Genomic DNA, 10,099 nt, shown 5'->3' with positions numbered 1-10,099 from the left:
CCCAAAGCGGGGCTAAATGTGGAAAACAACTACCTGCCCGGCCCACGGAACTGCATGTCCCGGGCATCAGGAGATAGGAATTCCACACCCCTGCTGCCCCCTCTACTCCCTGCTGCCCCGAGACCGGGCCTCGGTTGGCCTTGTGGGAAATCTGGTCCTGGCCACACCTGTATAAAGACCCCACAAATGTGATATTTGATTGTCAGACTTCTATAAGGACACCCAAATGGGATGTTGAATCATCACGGTGTATAAGGACACCCAGCTTCAATCTTGGGTGGTCACACCTGTATAAGGGCACCTTCAAATTTGATCTTGCATCACCATGCCAGTATAAATGGACCATCAAATTCAATCTTGGACCGCCATGCTTGTATAAGGGCACTCGATTATGTTCCTGGATAGCCATTGCTCTAAAAGGACACCAAAATGCAATATTGAATGGTCACGATTTTCTAAGGGCGTCCATATTATTAACTTGAATTGTCATGCCTGTCTAAGCACACCTGTTTAAGCACACCTAAATGCGACCTTGGGTGGCCCGGGTAGAAGGGCACCCTCAAATGTAATATTGAAAATATATAAAAATATGAAATTATATTGCAGTTCATTTTCTTCTGAGTCTACAATAAGACTGGATGTTGTTGATGTAGAATGTATAATCCTGAAAGTCAGTCATTATCCATGAATTCCATCACAAATCTCTTATATCTAATTGCCTCCTTTCTGGTTCCATCATCCAACCTCTTTGGAGGCCTCCAGGAGTTGACGTATCTCCCTCTCCAGCTGTTTGGCCCTCTCTTTCACCTCGTTGGGTCGCTCCCTAGAATCCTCCTTGCCCAGCTCAGATAGAATATTGCGCAAGGCATCAACGTGTTTCACGGACTCCATCTGCTGGGGGTTTTCTCTCAGTTCCTGTAACCAGTCCAGGTAGGCCTGCAGGAGACCCATGTCCCCCATGAAGCTGCTGAGGATCTTCAGATTGGGCAGGCGCCTCTGTAACTCAAGAAGCACTTCCTTGCCTCGGTCACCCAGCTTGTTACCCACAATCCTATGGAGAAGAGAAAAATAACAGATACAAATGGCTGATGAACTCAGTTGCTATTCAGAGATGAAGTATCTACTTTGTGAAGATGACTTTTAAAGTGACTCCAAGAGTGTTTTCTACATTTTTCTTGGAAAAGCATCACCAGTAGAACCTTTGGTATTAATGCCACCTGTAACATCATTGTTAACCTGGCCTAGAGGCATTGAGTCATGTACACTGTATGGCCAAAAGTCCCTAGACCCCTGACCATCACACCTACACTTTTTGGCCAAAAATGTGTGAACCACTCAAATGATCCAATTTATTGAGTTCAGGTGTTTGCAGTGAATTGTACTGTTAAGGCTACAGCATACAAAGACATTGAAGACAATTGTGCTCTTCCATTCTTGTGATAACAGTTTGATAAAGGTCCTTTTCTGTTTCAGCATGACTGTGGCCCTCTGTACAAAGCCAGCTCCATAAAGACATTATTATTATTACATGATGTGGAATGGAGATGAGACTAAGCTTGGTGTGAATCCAGTTTGCCTGAGTTCACCCAAGCCTGCTCAAAACCCTGACTGCTACCCCCTCCTCCCAATCCAATCAGTTGCGGGGAGGCGCATTACCTGCCCAGCAGTCGAACATCACAAAGGGCCAAGGGATGTCCTCTCCATAACTGCCACCACTGATTGGGTCGGGAGGATCGTGTGGCAGTCATACATTTGAGCGGGCATGGGCGAACAACCTCATCTCTAGTGTGGAGGAACACAAGTGGACAGCACAAAGCCCTGATCCGACCTGTGACAGTCTCATTGTCACAGGTCGGCTAGAACTATGAGGTGAGTGGAAATCACTCATCTCATTGTTCTCCTTTCATCCTACTGAACACCTTCAGGATAAATTGGAATGCAGATTACGAGCCAAGTCTTCTCGTCCAGCATCAGTACCTGATCTCACCAATGGGCCCAGGTTCACACAGGCACCCTCCAATATCTCGTGCAAAGCCTTCCCAAGAGGGTGAAGGCTGTTTTGGCTGCAAAGAGGTGATCAACTCCATATTTATATACATGGTATTGGAACGGGATGGTTAATAAGCTTAAATACTGTAGGTGTGATGGTCAGGTGTCTACAGATTTGGGCCATATAATGTATACCGCCTACCCGCACCATGACGGCTCTGTATTTGACATGAACCTGCTCCTGCTGTCTGTTTGGTCTCTGTTTTTTGCATCACATGAATACCATGGTTGCCCACCTTCCAGTAACTTCATATTGTTATTAGCATATTGCTATCTCCAAAATAGAGATTCAGTGTTTACATAACCATGCTCCATTTATTAGTTGGTAGCATGTTCACAGACACTACGGCCACTCTTAACATAGCTGTTGTCTACTGGAGTAAAGTATTAAAAGAGTACCAGTCAGATTCTCTTCGACCTGTGCAGTACGCAGTTTCTAGTGCATTGTGTACTTAGGCATGGCATAATCCATCTTCATACCCCCTCTGCCAGGGAAGGAGATGTCCCGCCATGGAAATGAGGCCATCTTTGTGATAGTTGGCTATATGCTTGTTCTGAGCTGTGGAGATAAATGCATTTAGCTCCATGACCAGCATGAAGCCAACTCTCCCGAGGTTGAGCTCATTTGTATACCTGCAGCTGGGAATTCACAGCTCTCCTTTGGGGAAGAGGAGAGCGGAGAAGACGGATTGGGCTGCACATAAGTATACAGCAAATAATGCATTGCAGTTTCTCACTATGTACTGAAATAAGGATCTGAGATTACGCCTTTAAAGCCAGCTGCAGCCTTCCATTTAAAGCTTAGGTGTTCCCTGCTTATATTTCGCCTCCATTAGTTCTTCCTTCTTTGGTGATTTAAATTTTTCAGGAAGCCAAAAGAATTTCATAATCAGTGGCCCATTGTACAAAAATTACTCCACAGTCTATAGCAGGGGTGGGCAACTCCGGCCTCCTAGCTGGTGTGAAACTACAAGTCCATTGAGGCATTACAAGACTGACAGTTACAGGCATGATTCCCAGAGGCAAAGGCATGTTGGGATTTGTAGTTAAAGCACAGCTGGAGGGCCAGAGTTGCCCACCCCTGCTCTATAGAGATAGGGGCCATTCTAACCTACCAATTGGGGTGTATGTGCAGGAATGGGTACTCACGTCAGCAGGCGGAGAGTCTTGTTGTTGGTCAGGCAAGGCAGTAAGTTGTCCAGTCCACTGTCTGTGATCCCGGTTATGTCCACATACAGCTCCTCCAAGGTCTGGTTATGTCTTAATGCTTCCCACAAAAACTGCACACCTTCAGAACCGATGCTGTTACCACACATCCTGCAAGGCCAAGAAGAGACAAATCTCCCCCATTGTTTTAATATGTCATCTAAAGAGGAGAACTCCATGAAGGAATGTTCAAGCAACTCTATTGCTAAAATAAAAACCTGAGTGAAAGTTGCCCCTGCAAAGGAGAAGGTGACTACTTACCTCTACTGCTGCCAAAGATCTAATGTTGAGAAATTGTCTCATGAAGTCTCTTCAGAAAAGAAGAACTTAAGGGAGCATCAATCTCCAGGTTTCACGCTGTTGTCAGTGGTTCCTCTCACCAGCCCCAACATCACTGCAGGAGAACTGGCCAATAAACGTATGTTCTACTTTCATATTGGTTTAGTGTTACCCATGCTTCCATGCTGACACATCCTTGCCACTATATGGCCACAAGTTGATGCACCACATAATTTGGGTCATATAGTGGACAGGTGTGATGGTCCATATAGTGTACTTGTACGTGAGCCTGTTGCTTTGTATTGCGTAGGCACGGCACAGGTCCACTTTAATCTTTGTGCTATAGTCTACACTGTGGTTGCCTAGCTGGGATATAACCCTTTCCAAGGAACCATAAATTGAGCCCTTTCCAATCCACGTCCCTTGGATATACTGGTGACAGATTCCCTTTAATTGGACAATGAATGGTCAATGAATGTAGTGAATGGTACTGAGGAGAGACTTTAAATATTACATTTAGAAGACTCACAGAAGACTTTGCACTTGACACTCAGGTGATTTCAGCACGTCCGCCTCCATCTCTGCGGCCTCCTTATCCAATGAGTTATAGCGCAGGCTACATAGTAATAAAAAAAAGGTGGTTATTGGATTATATTGACTGCTTATTGCTACCTTCAGTATATGCTTGTATACACTTACAGCCACAAATACCAATACTGCAATAACCCACAGCAGCCAATTAGTAGCATGATATTGGTGTCTTTGCTGGTTATATAGACTGAGTGGCCAGATTATTATGACCACCCCATCAGTACTTCGGGCCACGAGATGACTCCACGAGATGTTGAAAGGTGATGCGAGGAATCTGACACTGCACTGTTGCCCTTCTGTTGTCTTGTACCAGCCTTGCCACTCTCCGTTCTGCCCTAACATTGACTAGTCGCTGACGGCCACAATTCGCACGTTCAGACCCGGATTTTCGGCTGACAGTCCAGTCTTTAAACACTTTAACAGCAGCTGCTCCTGAACATTTAATGAATTCTGCTGTTTTGCTGATACTCGCTCCATGGCTCCGAGCGCCAACAATCATCCCACGTTCAAAGGCTGTTAAATCGCGTTGTTTCCCCGTATCTTCAGAAACAAATCACTTCTACTGCCGTGGTAAACAACCTGCTTCCCTATTTATAATGGTCTGGCCCTCTAGCAACTTCAGCACCAAATTATAGCTAATTTGCCTACAAACGTCAGGTGGTCATAATAAACTGGCCACTCAGTGTATGTGACAGTACATCTCAAGCCATAAAATATCTTTTTATTTCCATTTCAGCCCTACTGATCACACCAAGCCTCTTTGTAGCCACTGTTTGCCTCCAGCATCATCTGCACAACATTTTTCTGGTCCAACTTCCTGATAGTGACAACAGTGGACCATGTCTGAGCCATCTATGTTGCCAAGCCAACCCAAGCAAATAGGAGACAGATGCCAAGCCATAAGAGAAAGTGATTGAATAATGGCCACTTATAGCGCTAGTGCCCAATCTATGGCCCGAGGGCCACATGCGACCATTTGACATTTGAAATGCGTCTCTTGGGCCATTAGTGGGAGATGTATGAAGGGGCCTTTAATATCAGTGATCTGCAGCAGTTTCATGCAACATGTCACCGGCCTCTGACTGTCTTCTACAGCATGACTTCTGCCTCCAACCACTCCTGTATAACAGTTTCTGACCCTTCCCGAAAGTCTTTAGTCTATGCCAAATAAAAGTAATTCACCGGCACACACTTGAAGGGTTTTTAAAGTATCACTGTCGCTCTGATGAAGGATCCCTGTGCGGACCCGAAACGTTAGCACAGTATGACAGCATGTGACATTGGGTATTGAATAAACATATCAATACTTTAAAAACCCTTCAACTGTGTGCCGGTGAATTACTTTTATTTACTATTAGTGTTTTGCACGGCGCCATCCGTGTGGTCACCTGGGCACCACATATACCTTGTGGTTTTGAGACCGTGGCAGTGCGAATGGGATTTGGACTTTGTTTAGTCTATGCCAGTCTTCTGTAGCATCACATATTACAAATATTGGAGACATCAGGGGCCACATTTAAAGCCCCCTATACCTTGAAAGTTGACAACCACTGACTTCCGCTAAGAGTCCATGTGGTTGGATGACAAGGCAAGAGCACAAGTGGAAGACTGAAACAGGACCTTCATGGCGTGATCACCAAGGTTTATTTTAATGAATGCCACAGATTGAAAAGATATAAAAAAACAACCTCTGAAATCGCATTAACCTGTTTAAGCTTATATGAGATTTTAGCGATTTGGAGTTAGATGTAATTCAGTTTCTGTGATACGTAAAGGGCAGATCAGTGGGGCAGCTAAACATTCTCTCACCCGGGGGAAAAGGCTCAGAGTTGCTCCCCCTCCCAAGAGGCACCCACACACCCAGAGGCGCCCTTTCCTAAAGTGGCACCCGGGGCACATGTCCTGCACACCTTCCGCCACGGTGCAGATAAAAAAAGTATCCAATCCATTTAATCCATTAATAAACTTTGGCAATGTAAGTCATATGTTGCCTTCTGCATATTGGTCACTAGGTGGCAATGCTGCCGTGAATGTGTGGACTTCAAAGACCAATAAAGTGAATTAACAATAAATATATCAAAACGTTTTCTTCATTTTGAGCATAGTATTAAAAAATAAAAACACTTTAGAACAAAACTTTAGTTTTTTTGCATCCCCATTTTTGCAAGTGCATGTGCAGTAGATTTCAGTTTACGCGGTGTTCGCCCTTCTCAGTAAGTCATAGTGGCCTAATACTCAACATGACTTAGTGGCAAATGTAATAAGTACAGCTTACAGATTTTTCCTGTTCTTCTCCTTTGTAACATATCTTGTAATGGCACAAACTCCAATCTGCTCTAAATCAAATGTCTTGTGCATGAAAACGACAGCTTTATGCCATACATTAGGCATCTCAGCTATTGAGGAATATAGCAAGTTTTTGTGTCTGGAGATCAGCTTTAAAGAAGAACCCCAGGCAAAAATAGTGTACCCTTACACTAGGGCAACCCCTGCACTGTAAGGGTTAAAAGAGAACTATGGGGTAAGTGTTTTTCCCCATACTTCTCTCTAGGGTATGGACATATACTAACGGGAGGACATATACTAACCTCCTCCCGTGACCCAAAGCTCAGTATATCGCGAGATACAGCTCGCGGTATACTGAGACCGCCACAGCCGGAATGGATCCCGACATAACTGTCGAGATCCACCCAGCTGCGTGAGTGACAGCTGGCTCTGCCTATCTAGAGGCAGAGCCAGCTGTACCCGCCCCCTCCCCCGTCTGTTCCCCCCAGTCAGCGCTGGAGGAACGCAGCGGGGCGGGGGGAATCCCTGCAGGGAGAGGTGACTGACAGTCACGGCTCTCTGCAGAGAGATGATCGAGAAGTTAACCGAGCGACGGTATGTGTTTGCTCACTTCCCGATCTATTGAGCCGATGTGTGACTGTTTCATTGTCACACGTCGGCTCGAACCATTAAGGATGAGTGATTTTCACTCACCTCATAGTTCTCCTTTAAGTACTTGTTTTGGTCCACTGGCTGGAATAAAATGTAAATACTTATCTGATCTTGGTTTCTTCCAGGCTGCCAGACTGACCCCTGCACCCTACCTTGGACTCCAGTGATCTAAGGACTGCTGATGTTATCACTTGTTACGCAGGTCCATTGACCTGCATTAGCCATGAGGATGCCTATAGCCAGAGCGGAGAGTAGGGTTGCCACCTGTCAAAGGTTTCACCCAGACCGTCTGGGTTTTGAATGCTGTGTCAGGATTTCATGGCAGCAGAAACCCAGACACAAGATGTCAGGCAGACAGGGGCAACCAAAGATAAGGGCTACTGGCCCCCCCCCCACTGAAAATAGTCTCAACTGTGATATTTACTTATGAATGGGCAACGCTATTTACATATGAATAAGCCAGGACTCATTCTTCCCAAAAAAATGTCCAGGCGTCGCCTGAGTGTTCGGGTTTCGCTTGAAGAAAAGGTGGCAACCCTTGCGGAGAGGAAGAAAGGTGAGTGGCAACTGCCAGGGAACCAAGGATCAAGTGAGTAAAATAGCTGTATTTGAGCCCCCTAGACAAAACGAGCACTTCACCCTTGCAGTGCCTAGGGAGCTCCACTGCAACAGTTTTTTTTCACCTGGAGTTCTTTTTTAAGATCTGGAAGTAAAAAGAATGGGAACACAAAAAAAAACAACCAATGGAGGTTCTATCACTGTCCATGTCTCTCTTTGGAAGATGTCCTCTCACTCCTTGTCCCAATGTCAATGTCATGACAATATCCCAGATAGCAACAGAATCTAACAGATCCTGGTGGATCCAACAGAAATTCTAATCAGTTACCAGCCTATGCAAAGCTAAAAAAAAGAGTTGTTCTTCACCTTAAAATTCTGTCTTGTGTATTCAACATTGTATTCCAAACCCCAAAGGACCAAGAATTGTACTTACTATAATGTTTGGCAACGATGGAGAAGAGGTTGAAGCCTTTTCAATCCCTGGATGCCAATGTTTGTATAGCCAAGGTTAAAGGTCTTCAGTCTGCTGTTGGAGTGTTGCAGTACATAGCTCAGGGTGGCACAGTCTGCACGATTCAATATCACCCTGAATAAGTTGACCTCGTCTACCACGGGTGCAACCGCTTTCACAACGGACTCCTGTTGTAGTTCCCTCAGGCAGTGCAGGAGGTTCAGGAGTCGCTGGTTAACCTCATACATTATTTTTTCTTTAAACCAGTTGCTCAGGGGTTCCAGAAGGTCATTTTTGAATGGACTGGCCAGTCCCTTTAATTTCCCTTCAATCCTATAGGAGAGAAGACCCATGAAGAATCTTGTGAACATCTGTAGGTTCTCCCAGCGATTTTCAATCATGGATTTCATGGTGGTGGACACGAGCTGACTTTGGACTGGTTTTGCAGGAGAACTTCCAAAACACCAAAGATCGAGGCACTGAAAGAGCTCCTCTGGAGAGAAACCAATGGACATGACGCAGTAGAGGGCAGCAAAGAACTCCTGAACAGTCATATGGAAGAAGGCAAACATTTCAGACTTGTTTTTACCATCTACGTGGACAAGTATTCTGTCCATGAAGGTGTCTGGCATGTTGGCATGGTCAAAACCATATTTGTGCAAATCAGCCTTACTGAATAAGATCCTGCCTTCCAGTAAGCAATGATATGCCAGTTTCCCAAGTTGATAAAGGGTGCCTTTCATAGGGGATATAATAGCCGGACTGCAAAGTAAAATGGGCTCCTCCGCTGTTCCTACCTCCCCATTTGATGAATTGTCTCTATTATGCAAAAGAGTGCAAAGGTAGGAACGGTAGACCTCAGTCATAGTCTCTGGAGGCTCTTCAAGGCAGGCTGATGTTTTGTCAAAAAAAGGGCCTAACACTGAACACATGATAAAACAATATAGAGGGATGAAGCACAGTCCTGAAATGGTGTCATTTTTCATAATATACTGTAATACTTTCTCCGATAACCTCTCTTCTCTAAGCATCCTGAAACAAAATTCCTTCACTTGACTTTCCTCAAAGCCTAAGATGACCACCTTTCGGTCAAAAGTCTCTAAAGGAAGGCATGGTCTTGGTCTACTGGTTACCACAATAGATGCCCCGGGCAGAAGAGAGCCCTTTAATAGGCTGTAAATCAAATCCTTAATAGGAGCTGGATCACTGAGACTTTTCACCAAAGTCCCCCCATTCAATGAATGTTTAAATTCATCCAACCCATCCAGTACCACCATCAATCCTTGAGGTTGCGTAAAGAGATCTTCAGAAATATCTTTCAGTTGGGAATGGTTTTGTTTTATTAGGTCAAGAAGACTTAGAGGTTTATCTAACAAATTCAGCTCCCGGAACACAAAATTAACAGCACAGGTGATGTTGTTGAAGGCTTTCCCAAATGCCCACTCCTGCATAAGTCTTTGCATGGCATATGTCTTTCCTATTCCAGCTATTCCATTGACCAGAACCTTCTTTGGACCAGTAGACCCTTCTTCCATGCAGGAGAATATGTCTGTAAGATTGATTTTTTGGTGCCTATTATGTTCGTAGATACGAGCTCTTCGGTTGGCCAAAACAAAATACTCGTGTTCTCCTGGCAATACCTCTGGATCTTCATCAGTGATAAAAAGTTCTGTGTACCGGATCTCCAGAATCTCACAGCAAGTATGGGAAGTGTTCAGCTTCCCCTGAATCTTAGTGTTCATTTTCAGCATGGACTGCTTGTGATTTTGTAAAGCAGCTGAAAAAAAAAAAGATTTTAGAATTAGAATGGTATGTGCTAGTGCACTCAAAAATGAAATGTCACGAAAACCTTCAGTGAGAGAAATATGGAAGCTCCTATTTCTGATCTCTGGCTTCAACACATGCAGCGGGTATCCAGTGTGTCACGGATCAGGGCTCACGGGTATGAACTGGAGTCAGGTATGTGGACCCTTTCTACTACACTGGCAGGGACACTTAGAGAAAAGGGTGCAAGCAGTGTAGGCCAAC

Source organism: Nanorana parkeri, unplaced genomic scaffold (assembly GCF_000935625.1).
Source record: "Nanorana parkeri isolate BGI_ZX_2015 unplaced genomic scaffold, ASM93562v1 scaffold155, whole genome shotgun sequence".
Lineage (NCBI taxonomy): Eukaryota > Metazoa > Chordata > Amphibia > Anura > Dicroglossidae > Nanorana > Nanorana parkeri.
This window is presented reverse-complemented; position numbering follows the sequence as displayed.